The sequence below is a fragment of the Lytechinus pictus genome, chromosome 14 (genome assembly GCF_037042905.1).
Source record: "Lytechinus pictus isolate F3 Inbred chromosome 14, Lp3.0, whole genome shotgun sequence".
Taxonomy (NCBI): domain Eukaryota; kingdom Metazoa; phylum Echinodermata; class Echinoidea; order Temnopleuroida; family Toxopneustidae; genus Lytechinus; species Lytechinus pictus.
This window is the reverse complement of record NC_087258.1, coordinates 1,097,436-1,113,119: the sequence shown is the minus strand read 5'-3', so window position 1 is coordinate 1,113,119 and position 15,684 is coordinate 1,097,436. Positions and strand designations below refer to the sequence as shown.

The 15,684-nt window shown below is 36.4% G+C and overlaps 1 protein-coding gene and 1 long non-coding RNA gene across 2 annotated transcripts in view; both read right to left on the bottom strand.

Moving 5' to 3' along the window:
- The window catches only part of LOC129276801 (WAP four-disulfide core domain protein 3-like), a 77,707-nt gene extending 64,337 nt beyond the window's left edge, over nt 1-13,370 (bottom strand). Inside the window, exon 1 of the mRNA XM_064109631.1 lies at nt 12,962-13,370. The gene's annotated coding sequence lies outside the window, so the exon portion shown is untranslated. The remainder of the gene's footprint in view (nt 1-12,961) is intronic.
- LOC129271562 (uncharacterized) lies at nt 3,670-10,136 on the bottom strand. Its single transcript, XR_010295749.1, has 4 exons — nt 9,936-10,136; nt 7,847-9,785; nt 5,299-5,565; nt 3,670-4,527 (listed from the first exon to the last, which is right to left on the bottom strand). It is a non-coding gene; the product is annotated as an uncharacterized LOC129271562 (long non-coding RNA).
- Nucleotides 13,371-15,684: the final 2,314 nt, after the last annotated feature.

The following is a 15,684-nucleotide window of genomic DNA, read 5'->3' as shown; positions in this document are numbered from 1 at the left end:
GAGGGATATGATGCTGAAAATTGATATGATGATGGCCACTTTTGATTTACTGATGGCTGCACTTGATTTGATGATGGCTGGTACGGAGGTCCATCAAATCAAAAGTGACAGTGATCAAATTTTAGCCTTTCCGCGTTCCATACAGATCATCTCCTATAGTGGTACATGTTAGCACCAAGTTTCACATTTATATTTCAAATTGTTAAGGTGACAATGGCCCGTATTCTGATAGCGTGGTTTAACTTAACCCTGGTCTAAGTGTGGTAATAAACTGCCATATTTAAACCTAGGTTTAAGTTTCGTATTCCGATAGCAAGGTTTAAGTTAACCCTGGTCTAAGTGTGGTAATAAATCTTCAAAAAGTTAAACTCGCGCTGGGGGTAGTTTAAGCCTGGTTTAAATCCAACAAATCATGGCCAACAATTTTTTTAGAATGTATGCCTATATTGCATTGCAAGCTACTTCCTCAGTTTTTAACCGATTTTCATGGAATTTGGAACACACATTGTTCTCAAGGTAAGGAGGTGTAAGAATTTTTTTTTTCTTTTTTGGAAATTGTGTTGCCATGGAAACAGTATATTATGGCAAAAATTTTGCCGTTTAAAATACTTTTATCAGTTTTCTACCAATTCTCAAGAAAGTTGGCTCACACATTGGTTTTGAGGTAAAGATGTGCAAGACACATATTTCCATGTGTCGGAAATTGTGTTGCCATGGTAACGGTATATTATGGCAAAAACTATGTATAAATCTTGCTGTTCCAACTACTTCCTCAGTTTTTAACCAATTCTCATGAAATTTGGCACATACATTAATGTTGAGGTGAAGATGTCCAAGATATATTTTTGTCTGTATCAGAAATCGTGTTGCCATGGTAACAACATATCAAATAAAGAAAATAAGGTGAGAATTTGGTAGTTCGAACTCCCATCTTTTTTCAGCCAATGCTCATAAAATTTGGCACACACATTAGTCTTAAGTTGAAGATGTGCAAGACATATTTTTGTATGTATGAGAAATCATGTTGCCATGGTAACAACATATTACATAATGAAATTAGGTGAAAATCTGAACTCCTTCATTAGTTTTCAACTAATTCTTATAAAAGTTGGCTCACACATTGGTTTTGAGGTATAGATCTGCAAGACATATATTTGTGTGTGTTGGAAACTGTGTTGCCATGGTGACAGCATATTAAATCAATAAATGTGTAAACACATCTAATGGATTGAACTGCTTCTTCATTTTATGACATAGGCCTACATGTATGCTCATGAAATTTAGAACACGAGGTTTTGACTTGAGGTAAAATAATCTGCAAGGCACATTTTCTCATTCATCAAAATATGTGTTTGTACGGTAACTACACAAACCAAAATAAGATTAAGACAATGCTGTTGTTTGGCTACACAGAGAACAACATGTAGCTGTAGGCTTAGTACTAGTTTTAAGGGGGTTGCTAGACCTCTAACTTTAGATCTCGAACTACAGTCCCACTACAGTCCCTAGCTTTAGATCTAGGTCTAGATCCTTTAGATCTAGTAATAGAAATAATCCAACGTTAGATCTCCAGCCTACTTTATTTTAAGGCCTAGCGTTAGATGATTAGATCTACTGTAGACTAGCCTCGAGACTAGCCAACATTTACTTTTTTATTTATTTAGAATCTACATTGAGCATGTTGAGAGTCTACAAATCTCTAGATCTAGACCTATTACATGTATTACATTGATATAGATCTAGTTCTAGGTCTAGATAGGGTTTAACTTTTAGTCTAAGTTATTTAGTCTAGATCTAGGCCAGCGTTAGAGATTCTAGATCATACAGTAGACTAGATCAGCCAGTTAGGGCTAGGCTAGAAATCTAGAATGAATATATAGCACAGACTAACGTTAGGCCTAGGCCTAGATCTAAATTCTTACATAAATCTAGGCCAGGCCTAGTCTAGTCAAGACTTAACCCAGGGAGCTCCCTGGGTTAGTCAAGACTGAGCTGTTGGTCTAGGTTTGGGCCTGTTTTCTAGTCCTGGATCTGGAAACCTAAACGAGTCCCCAAAAATGTTTGAATAAAAAACTCTTCAAAGAAACAGATATGGACCTAAAACAGGAGTAGAGAGATGTCTTGGACTAATTCTAAATTTAGCCAGGCCCAGTTACTTGGCAAGCAATGCAGCGATAATCAGATCTAACACTGTACTGTCTGTAGACAGGAATAACCGTTGTTTCTGGGGATTTATTTTAAAAATTCTGACATTTTACTGTCATATAACATTGCCTTGGTGAGAGAGGCCAACGTAGAGTGTCATAATTCAGCGGAACAACCAATACAGACACTGTTCAAAGCTTTTTGTCTAAGACAAATCAGATCCATTCCACTAGATCTAGCCTATGCCTAAGGTTACTTTAGAATAGTACTATAATCTATCCCTGTCCCTAAGCTAAGCCAGCCTAAGTCATGAATGCTGTTCTAGGCCTAGACCAATATTTATCTTCAGTCTTGGTTGCTCCACTAACTCACTAGACTATGTTTTGCTTCAGGAAAGTAAAAAAAAAATCAAATAGGCCTAGGCCTAACTTAGTTAGTAAAAACTATGTTCAATTCTCCTCCAAACAATTGGGCCTAGGCCAGATCTAACTATAGTAGGGTGTCTGGAGAAAAAATTTATTTTTCTTATTTCAAGAAAATATCACATTTTCTTTGTGAATTTGAAGAGAAATGACCTTCAGACTGACAGAAATGTAACATTTTTGAAAAAAATCCAATTATTGGCTGCAAAAAAGAAGAATGAAATTAGGTAAATTTTCAGCATTTCTCTGCCATAGACTGTGTAGTTAAGAAATGGACACACACAAATCCCAATTTTTAGCTTCCGAGAGCTGTTATAAATTTATTATTAATGCCAAAAACTTGTCCATAAAGAGTCCAATAGGATTTTTTATGCTCTATCTGATGGTATGATTTTTATAAAGATTTGGAAACCAGATCACAATGAAAAATTGCGACAAAGTGAAAAAAATTGTGCAAAACAGAAATTTCATTTTCCCATAGAAAACGCATGGAGAAATGGCAATCTCAACACACACAAAAATAAGGGTTTGCAATTTATCTCTAAATCCTTATTTAGAATGATCATATAAACTTGTCCTTACTGTCAAAAGAAGCCCCTGAATTTTTTCTTTCCATACATGCCAAACACAAGTTAATAATCAATTCAGATCACATTTTTCTAGTAGCCTGAACTTCCCCGAAAAAATGTGCCATATTTTCCCCTAAATTAGCCTGTTTTATGCTGACACTTTTCAGTGTGGCTTCAGACACCCTAACTATAGGCCTATTTAGACCCAAGACTACTCTCAAAAGTTATAAAAAATTCCCTTACTTAAAGTTAGAATAAAGACGTCGACCTCTTAGCTTATTGTTTTAGATCTAGGACTAGGGTCTAGACTCTAGTCTAGAGTGGTTGAGGGGAATATTTTCAATTTAGATTTTGACAAACATGAAAATGAATAAATGGGACTGATACTCAAAAAACTGTGCAGGTCACTCGGTTTGGGGTTGAAATGTTTTAGTAATTAACAAAAATAAATATAATTGAAATGAAAATTTCTTACCATATATGGGTGATGAATGCTTTTCTTTTACTACAATAGTTGTTATTAGTTTCCATAATATCAATTTTTTAAAGAAAAAACGACTTTAGTGCCATTTTTTCAACTTTGTTGCAATCACCCCTGCAGCAGTAATTTACCAAAAAGGTGCTAGTCTTGGTTAAAAGAGGGTTATTATTTTCAAAAAGAATTTTAAACCCGGGTTTAACCCAGGTTTAGTTAAACCCGGCTATCAGAATACCAAAATAATTAAACTACACTTGGACCAGAGGTGAGGTTTAGAGGAGGTTTAATTAAACTAGGGTTAACTTTAGACTAGGGTTAATTTAAACCTGCTATCAGAATACGGGCCCATGTGTTTAAACAAATAAATTTCACAAATTGACCTTTGACCTACATATTCCAAAATCCATTCAAATCGTCTTCCTAATGATGGTACATGTTAAACACCAAGTTTTTACATCCATACCTCAAGCTGTTTAGGTGATATTGCTTTGACAAGAAAATAACCTGAATTTTACATACAAGGACCACATATGAAGTTCACACCTTACGCAGTCTTGAATAAATTAAGTTTATGAGCAAGTTTGGATAATCCATGTGGAGTTAGAAGTTTCCAATACATTCTGTAAATCACTGTAATAGGGAAACATTGAGTAAGCAACTCTATCAACGTCCGTCAGCATTCAATCAATCTCGGGATATTCAGTATATTTCAAAATCTGGTGAGAAAACTCTGCATAGATTACCTGATCCTCATCAAAGAGCCAAGGATACTTCAGTCGGTCATCAGTGATCCTTGGCCGAGGGACAGAATTTATGATCCATGCCCTTCTGTCTGCCAGTGTCTTCTGCATGCAGAACTCAACTCTCTTGAAGTCTGGCTGCCTTTTGTTCAGTGCTCATCCACTCTATGTGCCTTGCAACAGTGTCAGATTTGGAAAGAATAAAAAATTATACTTAAAAAAAGAAAAAACAAAGAATAAAAAATTATACTTAAAAAAGAAAAAACAAATAGATTTAGAATCCTCATTCATTTAGTTTCTGTCAAATCACTTTTCATCCGAGTCCTTAATAGATATTTACAGCAAATTTTACTATAATAGCAAGTTTTATGCAACGACACGCCAGTCTTGTTGCCAAAGACAAGAACAGAAAAGCTCCACTTGGTCACACTTTGCGACTATCTGTCACAAACACACTGTACCAGTTAACATTTGGTGAAAGACCATAGCAGAACCATATACATGCGAATTAGACTAAAAAATTAACTTTAGGTAAAATCTAACAGAGAAATGCATTACAAAATGTCACAACAATGTAGCCACTGTAAGATTCCTGCATCAATAGTGATACTCAAACATTAGTAAGTTATAATGCAAGAAATATTCTCATATTTTATGCATTTACTCACATTTACTTAATTCATCAACTCTTAAGGTGCCCCATACACGTTTAAAGCGTTTTTACTGGCCAAGTTCTAATCCTCTTTAATAATCCTTCTGGTTGAGTCTCATATATAACTATGTCATGTGAAAAAGAGAAATGCCTTTAAGTTTGGCCATTATCAAGTAAAATATTTATCTAGAAGGATGAATCAATTGCCAAAGAAATTAAATGGCATGCACTTGGGCAAGACTATGGCACATTGAGAGTTAATTGGGGTTTCTGTTTGGTACCAGATACTTACTCTCCACCATTCACCAGTTGCTGTGCACCGAGGACCACAGGTAGTTTGTAATTTTTACTCTCAATGGCCCTGTCACAAGTTCGTCCTCTTCCATGTCTGCAAAATCGTAGAATTTGTCTTGCCATGTCTGCAGGAAAAATATCTTCTTCTTTCACTCCAAATGTTGTGCACACCACCCTAAGCAGCTCCTGTTTTGAGGTCTCCTCTGACTTGTTGGTTACCAACACCCTTCTTTGATTTTGGCCATATATCAATAAAAATTTGTACCTGGAATGAAAAGTAATTGATTTTCTTACTAAACCTGAATTTTGAATAAATAATGTATGCAAAGAGCTTTCAGGATAAATGTGTGTAATCAAAAGATATTGCATGTACATGGACACAAATATTCAGTTTTTGCCTCGATGCAAGAGGCAAACAAGACATATTCCAATGTTTGTCTGGGTTTGGTGATACATATTCCATTCATTTATCTTTTTTTCTAGTATTAGTTTCCTGTCTTCGAATATTAGTAAAATTGAAGGGATGGTCCAGGCTGGAAATATTTATATCTCAATAAATAGAAGAAAATTTACAGAGCAAAATGCTAAAAATTTAATCAAAATCGAATAACAAATAAAGTTTTTGAATTTCAAATGATATTATTCCGGTGAAACAGTTCTAGGCATGTCTTTATGAATATTCATTAGGTTGGCTGGTGATGTCATATCCCCACTTGTTCTTTTGTGTTTTATTATGTGAAATTTGGTTTAATAAAAAAAATTGATACCAAGAACTAAAACAATTGGATTGACAACTGATTAAGTGGACTAGTTATTTATTGCCTCAACTTATTTCATCATAATGGAGACACATCATTTACACATGTATGAAAAAATGAAACATTTACGATGTCATGTAATGACATAAGAAAAAATTGAAATGTGACATCATCAGCCCACCTATTGAATATTCATGATGATGTGCATATTCCAAAAAATATTGATAAACTTTGAAAATCAATAACTTTGTTATTTGATATCCAAGTTTGATTAAATTTTCAGCATTTTACTCTGTGAATTTTACTCCATTTATATACTTTTAGATATAAATATTTTCAGCCTGGACCATCCCTTTAACTTCCCGCTACCAGGAAAGAAAATTGTATTGTAGTCTATTAAAAATTTTGATTTGAAATTAAGATACAGTACTATTACGACACAACGGTCCAGCGATGGTATTTCCATTTTTCATCACATGAAAATTCATTCATTTCATAATAACCAACCATACTTAAAATTCATACAAATTTCAGACAATTCCACTATTAGTGACACATATGGAACAACACTTCCTAAATTAATAACTTAACCCATTTGTGACGAAATTCCACATTACGTGGTTTGGCCTCGGATTTTTCATGAATAGTTGTAGGGCCTATATATGAAAATACCAAGGAGACTCGAAAGTAAACACTAGAACTATTGGCATTACTTTTCTTTTGGTAACAATCATCGCCGCTATGGCTAGGAAAATGCGCATATCTTTCAGTTGTGTACAACTGTGTAGATCTACTATCGTAATGTGCATGCATGCTGTAGAAATCGTCGAAACAAGGAGCCAGCCACGTTCCCACAACCACACTCTGAACTTACCAAAAAAAAAAACAGATTTTCACATGGAAAAACATATACAGACATATGAATTGTACTCCCGCTTAAAAATAAAGGATTTATTAAAACATACTAGGCCTAGGCCTACTTTGCAGCTAGCTGATCCATTGATCAAGTATTACTAATTAAATGAGGACTAATTAACCCGCAGTAGCAGAGTCTGTAGCCTAGGCCTAGAGACTAGACCCATCAAAAAAAAAGAATACAGATCAGTGGACTGAATGCTGTTGCCGTTCAAAAGTATAACATTAATTAGGACCACCGACACCGTAGGCTCTAACCGTTAACGTAAACTTTAAAAAGTTAAAGTATAGATCTAGATCTAGACCCTAGTCGATAGTCTAACGTTAATTAAGCCAGTAGGAGATCTAGTACAAAATTTTTCTTCATACTCGATGGCAGCCAACAAGTTTTTTTTTCAGGTAGGCCAAGCGCTAGCCTAAGTTAGGCCTAGGCTAGGGCCGGGACTAGGCTATGAGTACGACGTGTTCCACCATAATAATAAATCTAGTCCAAAGGCAAAGTCCAAGGCAAGCTCAAGCCTATAATATATAGCCATAAATAACTTTTAGGCCCTACATGTAGCCAGCCCCAATGCCTGGCTTCAACTTCAAGTTGAAGTCAGAATACATTTCTAGACCCATGCAACACTCCTAATCAAAATAAATGCAGCAACATTACAGACTAAGGCAAACTCTTGAAATAATCCACTGCACTGCACAGTGACACTGCCTGCTGCAGAGTGCAGTACCGTACGGTTCTACTCGGGCTTGGTACGGTACGCGCACAATCCGCCGAGTGTTCAATTTCCGAGTCATGCAAGGCCAAGGAGGTGCCAGGAGTGGACTAATTCACGAGAATGCCCAACAGATTACTGATTAGATAAGCTTACTTACCGTTAACTATCTCCTGACAGTTCCATAAATTGTCTGTTCTCCTATAGTTTCAGTTAAAAAATTAGTTGAATGCAGTTAATTGCCTGAATTTCATGAACTTGAAGCTTAGCTAGCCCTTGGCCTTCGAAGCGCAGCATTAAGCTGATTGTATCTATTCTGCATGCACGGCGTACGTGTGTGTGTGTGTGCATTTGTCTATGGTGTGTATAGCATACATGTGCGGGTTGTGCGTTACACATGTGGTACTCGGTGGTACTACTAGTACATCGACGCGCATAAAAAAGGGCGCGAAAATGAGCGGGAGGGGTGGGGGGGGGCAGGCGGGGAATGCGCGAAATTCGTGTTGAACACAATTATAAAGTAGACAGGTTCAAAATGACAAATGATATATATATACGTATAGACAGACAATGTTTAGTGACTGGGCAGACATATTTTGAAATTATACAAAAAGATAATATAGTCCTATTAAAAAAAAAAAAAAAACACCAGCTGCCACCCCCGGCCCGACTACCTTCAAGATCAACAACAACGGCCCTGCTTAGTTAGTAATTCAGGTCGCAGGCCTTTATAATTTTAGTCATGCCTTTGGATGGCCGAAAGTTAGTTAGTCAGAAACCACAAATAGTCAAGCCTGTCTTTTTACGAAATACAAGTAATGAAAAACCTTCGTTAGTCCATGCACAGCTGAGTTAGTCGTGACAAGCTTTATAGGCCCAGACTAACAAAGTTAGTACCTTGGTAAAACGGGAATTTAATCATGCTTTTTGTAACCAATGTTTTTACACTTTCATTAAACCACGGTTAAAACCATGGTTATATAACAATCATTTTCAAACTATCATAAAACCATGGTTAAAATCATGGTGTATAACCGTCGTTTTCAACCTTGGTAAAACGCAAATTTAACCATGGTTTTGTAACCACTGTTTTTACACTTTCATTAAACCACGGTTAAAACCATGGTTATATAACCATCATTTTCAAACTATCTTAAAACCATGGTTAAAATCATGGTTTATAACCGTCGTTTTCAACCTTGCTAAGACGAATGTTTAACCATGGTTTTGTAACCACTGTTTTGACACTTTCATTAAACCACGGTTAAAACCATGGTTATATAACCATAATTTTCAAACTATCATAAAACCATGGTTAAAATCATGGTGTATAACCGTCGTTTTCAACCATGGTAAAACGGAAATTTAACCATGGTATTGTAACCACTGTTTTTACACTTTCATAAAACCACGGTTAAAACCATGGTTATATAACCATAATTTTCAAACTATTATAAAACCATGGTTAAAATCATGGTGTATAACCATCGTTTTCAACCATGGTAAAACGGAAATTTAACCATGGTATTGTAACCACTGTTTTTACACTTTCATTGAACCACGGATGAAACCATGGTTATATAATAATCATTTTCAAACTATCATAAAACAATGGTTAAAATCATGGTGTATCACCATCGTTTTCAACCATGGTAAAACGGAAATTTAACCATGGTATTGTAACCACTGTTTTTACACTTTCATTAAACCACGGTTAAAACCATGGCTATATAACAATCATTTTCAAACTATCATAAAACCATGGTTAAAATCATGGTGTATAACCGTCGTTTTCAACCTTGGTAAAACGGAAATTTAACCATGGTTTTGTAACCACTGTTTTTACACTTTCATTAAACCACGGTTAAAACCATGGTTATATAATCATCGTTTTCAAACTATCTTAAAACCATGGTTAAAATTTTGGTTTATAACCGTTGTTTTCAACCTTGCTAAGACGAATGTTTAACCATGGTCTTGTAACCAATGTTTTTACACTTTCATTAAACCACGGTTAAAATATGGTTATATATAACAATCATTTTCAAACTATCATAAAACCATGGTTAAAATCATGGTGTATAACCGTCGTTTTCAACCTTGGTAAAACGGAAATTTAACCATGATTTTGTAACCACTGTTTTTACACTTTCATTAAACCACGGTTAAAACCATAATTATATAACCATCATTTTCAAACTATCTTAAAACCATGGTTAAAATTTTGGTGTATAACCGTCGTTTTCAACCATGGTAAAACGGAAATTTAACCATGGTATTGTAACCACTGTTTTTACACTTTCATAAAACCACGGTTAAAACCATGGTTATATAACCATAATTTTCAAACTATTATAAAACCATGGTTAAAATCATGGTGTATAACCGTCGTTTTCAACCATGGTAAAACGGAAATTTAACCATGGTATTGTAACCACTGTTTTTACACTTTCATTGAACCACGGATGAAACCATGGTTATATAATAATCATTTTCAAACTATCATAAAACAATGGTTAAAATCATGGTGTATCACCATCGTTTTCAACCATGGTAAAACGGAAATTTAACCATGGTATTGTAACCACTGTTTTTACACTTTCATTAAACCACGGTTAAAACCATGGCTATATAACAATCATTTTCAAACTATCATAAAACCATGGTTAAAATCATGGTGTATAACCGTCGTTTTCAACCTTGGTAAAACGGAAATTTAACCATGGTTTTGTAACCACTGTTTTTACACTTTCATTAAACCACGGTTAAAACCATGGTTATATAATCATCGTTTTCAAACTATCTTAAAACCATGGTTAAAATTTTGGTTTATAACCGTTGTTTTCAACCTTGCTAAGACGAATGTTTAACCATGGTCTTGTAACCAATGTTTTTACACTTTCATTAAACCACGGTTAAAATATGGTTATATATAACAATCATTTTCAAACTATCATAAAACCATGGTTAAAATCATGGTGTATAACCGTCGTTTTCAACCTTGGTAAAACGGAAATTTAACCATGATTTTGTAACCACTGTTTTTACACTTTCATTAAACCACGGTTAAAACCATAATTATATAACCATCATTTTCAAACTATCTTAAAACCATGGTTAAAATCATGGTGTATAACCGTCGTTTTCAACCATGGTAAAACGGAAATTTAACCATGGTATTGTAACCACTGTTTTTACACTTTCATTAAACCACGGTTAAAACCATGGTTATATAACCATCATTTTCAAACTATCATAAAACCATGGTTAAAATCATGGTGTATAACCGTCGTTTTCAACCATGGTAAAACAGAAATTTAACCATGGTATTGTAACCACTGTTTTTACACTTTCATTAGACCACGGTTAAAACCATGGTTATATAACCATCATTTTCAAACAATCTTAAAACCATGGTTAAAATCATGGTGTATAACCGTCGTTTTCAACCTTGGTGAAACGGAAATTTAACCATGGTATTGTAACCACTGTTTTTACACTTTCATTAAACCACGGTTAAAACCATGGTTATATAACCATCATTTTCAAACTATCATAAAACCATGGTTAAAATCATGGTGTATAACCGTCGTTTTCAACCATGGTAAAACAGAAATTTAACCATGGTATTGTAACCACTGTTTTTACACTTTCATTAAACCACGGTTAAAACCATGGTTATATAACCATCATTTTCAAACAATCTTAAAACCATGGTTAAAATCATGGTGTATAACCGTCGTTTTCAACCTTGGTGAAACGGAAATTTAACCATGGTTTTGTAACCACTGTTTTTACACTCTCATTAAACCACGGTTAAAACCTTGGTTATATAACCATCATTTTCAAACTATCTTAAAACCATTGTTAAAATCATGGTGTATAACCGTCGTTTTCAACCTTGGTAAAACGGAATTTTAACCATGGTATTATAAATACTGTTTTTATGCTATCATAAAACCATGGTTTAAATCATGGTTTTATAACATTGATTTCCAACCTTAGTAGAACGGGAGTTAAACCAAGGTTTCATAACCATTGTTTTTATACTACTGTGAAACCATGGTTACAACCATGGTTAAATTACTATGGTTTTTTTCACCAAAGTAGAACGATGATTTTGTCATGGTTTTATAACTATTGTTTTTTAACTTTCTTAAAACTGTGGTATAATGATGGTTTTTATAACCATGGTTTTAAAATCGTCATAAAATGACATTTTTATCATGTTAATATAACTATGGTATTTTAACAATGGTATTACCACACTTCCGCCACACATTTACCTTGGTTATGAATTTAAAACCATGGACTACCATCGATCCATTGTAAAACCGCCCCTAACCATGGTTATACCATGATTACGGTTGTAAAACCATGGTTTTTTTTTATAAGGGACCATACCAAATTCTAGGTCTAAATCTCAAAAACACGCGCACACAATAGATACGCAGTTTGTTCTTTATTCCAAACGTGCTTGAAATATCCAGTTTCATATCAGAATATCAAAAATTTTCTTCTCGCGCTTCGCGCTCGCAATATCAATGTAGGAAGATACCCATTCAGTAATCCTCTTCGTGATTTACGAAACATGAATAGTGTGTCCCGTTTTTAGGTCTAAATCACTTTTGTTTTGTATCGTTTTCACGGGTAACTGCAAACAGTCCTTAAGGTCTGTTTTCCATCAGGCCAGAACGTATATTAAAAATTTCTGCTCGCGATTCGCACTCGCAGTAATTTTTTAAATATAAATACACATCTTGTTCACGATCAGAATCATTGCTCAGAACATTCAATTTTCAGTACAAATGCATGAAATTTCCTTTAAAAATTAGCTCGCGCTTCGCGCTCGTACTATTCAATTAGGGCTTATATGAGATTATTATTTTTTAACTTTGAGCGGCCAATCGTGGAAAGTATTGGTAATTTTTTTTCGCCTCCCCCCTTTTGGCGAAAGCTAGATCCGCCCCTGGTGTGGGCCACGCGCGACGTGGAATTTAGTTTTGATAATGCGAATATTTTCGTAGGTTTCATGAGAAAAGTGCGTTTTCTGATGAAGACCCGTCACGTGCCCCGTTATCACCTTGTAGATGATAATTTTGCTTTGTTCACCAACCGTGCAGCGTGTAAGAACTTTCTTGCACATCTCAACGCGGTCCATCCGTCTCTCAAATGCACAATTGAGATCGAACAGGATGCTGTGCTGAGGTTCTTAGATGTAGTTGGTGGAAAGGTCGGCGAAAGGCTTTAACACTTCCGTTTATCGGAAACTTACGTTCAAAGGTCAGTACACACGCTGGGACTCCTTTACAAAACCGGTCTGATTGGCATTCTTGTAGACAGGGCGCAGAGAATTTGCTCTCCGTGCAAACTTGCCGGAGAGATCACAAGAGTCAAGTATATCTTGCGCGAAAATGGTTATCCTGACCGCGTGATCAATTACCATGTCAGTCACACACATACACTGTACAAGCCTACAAAGACACCGGTCTTTGGACCCAAGAAATGCCCGATCTTCCTCAAACTGCCGTTGTGAGGGAAAGCTTCCCAAAAAGTTTGAGACGCAAATTAAGAAAGCAATATCTAGTGCCTTCCCTAGCGTTGAAGCGCGTTTAGTGGTATACACACAAGAAATGATCTCGGCTATTCGAAAGGACGTGCTCCGTACCTCTCACTGCAGTAATGTTATTTACGAGTTTAAGTGCCGTTGTGATAAGCCAACATGTGCCCGCCTCTATCCGAATTAGCGCGCGTACACAACCTCCGCGCGCATGCAGACAATTAGGCACCTTTCGCAATCCTCTACAACGCGAGATTAGAGTCGGGTAACTCAAACGTTAGCGATTAATCATAGACTCGATTTCAGATTGATTGTACGTTACAGTCAATACAATCAAACGTAGAAAACTGTTCTACAATCATTGCTAAGCTTTGTGTTACAGGCGCTATAGATCTTGCTTTTCGTGTGCAAAGCTCTTTCATACGATACCAGCATGGAGCTATAATAGCTCTATGATACCAGCATGCCATGCCATTTGCCTGCCTGAGCTCGCGGCGGGACTGTACCTGTATCATGGCTATGACTCCAGCTGGCTGGAGACATGCGAAATGTAGATTATGACATGGATAAGAAAGTGGTTTTCCAGACAAATCGAGTACATATTGAGTAAGGAAAAACTTACCGAATTAAGGCTTAGATATAGATCATTACAGTCCATCGAATCGATATTGCATTTAATGTACATTATTGGTGGATCACTGGCAATTGATTCCATGAGTCAGATCACCTCTCCAGCCGGAACCATTTTCGCATGCGTTGACATATACACAGCATGCAATACGCCATAAACCGTCTGAAAAAACATCTAAATTTGCGGGGTTTCTTCAATTGCCTGCTCCTTATACACAAACGATGAGCCTCTAGCACACAATGTAACGGGCAGTATGTTTTACTTTCCGCAGAAATGGGGGATTTCCCGGGGGGTACACTTCCGTTGATGAGTGGATACCAGGCGCGACCATGGGGTTTTGAAAAGCACCCTAAACAATGGAAGTAAGTCTTTTCCAGATTATGAAAATGCATCTCTTAAGTATTTGGGTTGTGACACCCTACAAGTATTAGAAATATATCCCGTTTTTCAGTATTTTAATCATCGTTTTTGACACCCTTATAACGCTACATATGCCTATACGTAACGTACTTCCCCACTCTTTCCCTTTTTACGTATGGTCGCGCCTGGTATCCACTATTCAATGGGAGTGGGCCCCCCGGGCGGCTTCTCGAGCTCTGGGAGGAACCAAAAGTGGATTTGGAAAGTCGTCCTAAATCGGATAAATCGCTGTTACCATAGTAGCAACCAGAATTTTGCACACGAAACGCATATTGAATGTTTCCGTCGCAGATGCGAAACGAAAAAAAAATCTCATGTCACACAATTTGCATTGCAGGACAGAATTTTACGACCATGATGACGGGCCCAAAAAGTCTCTTCCAAAATCAACTACCGTCGTAAATAAGCGTGCGCGTCCTGAAACGAAAGGTCGGGAATGGCAGAAGACGTACATCTAGTATACTGCGACGGATGGTAGTAGTAGTTCGGCTATTGCTAAACCACTTGCTGAGCAACAAAGCATGCGCTGAACAATACTGTTCATCTTGGTTTAAGGTGCTCAGTCGAGCAAGGAGTTTCACTCATTTGCGCATGCTTGAGGCAGCGTATATACAGATAACAGACCCGATGATGTGCTACCAGAAGGGGATAGTAAGAACCATTGCGTTATTTTAGTTGCTTCGCTTCGATTTACGGCTGGTACTAAGCCCAACTTGTTTACCTTGACAGCCAAAAATGGCTCGCCATTTAGTGTCCATTGACTAGTCTCGGTGCTATTATATATTGTTTTGCTCTAGCGTTTCATTCTTTCATGCGATTTTACTCCGATGAGTGCATGTCGAATAGCTTCAGTATGTCCGTTTTAAGGCTATATTACTTTTAAAATTCCATGCAATATTATATAACCCACTAGATATTATACTGCAATACCCTACGCTCGACTGATCAGCCATGTGTTGGCTTCAAGCACGGGGGAAATTCACATTTTCTTCTCAGCATTAACACCTATATAATTTTAACAGGAAATGACATCACACATAACCATGATACAAATGTTACGCAATATCGTTATGTTCGAACGATCAATCGTGCATTGGTTTCATATGCGCTGGGAAAATACCTGTTTTCCCTCCTCATTAACACCTCTCTAATTAAAACACTTGCGTTATGCAATATTGTTACGCTCGAATGATCAAGCATGCTTTGGCTTCATGCGGGGGGAAATACAATTTCCCCCCTCCTCATTAACCATGTTAACAGCTATCTAATTGAAACAGGAAATGACATCATGCATAGTCATGATGATGTAATATCCGTAATTAGGTATGACGTCATTGTGGAGCTAACCTTGCTCCACCTGCTCCATGGGATGCCGAGGGGTACCTAT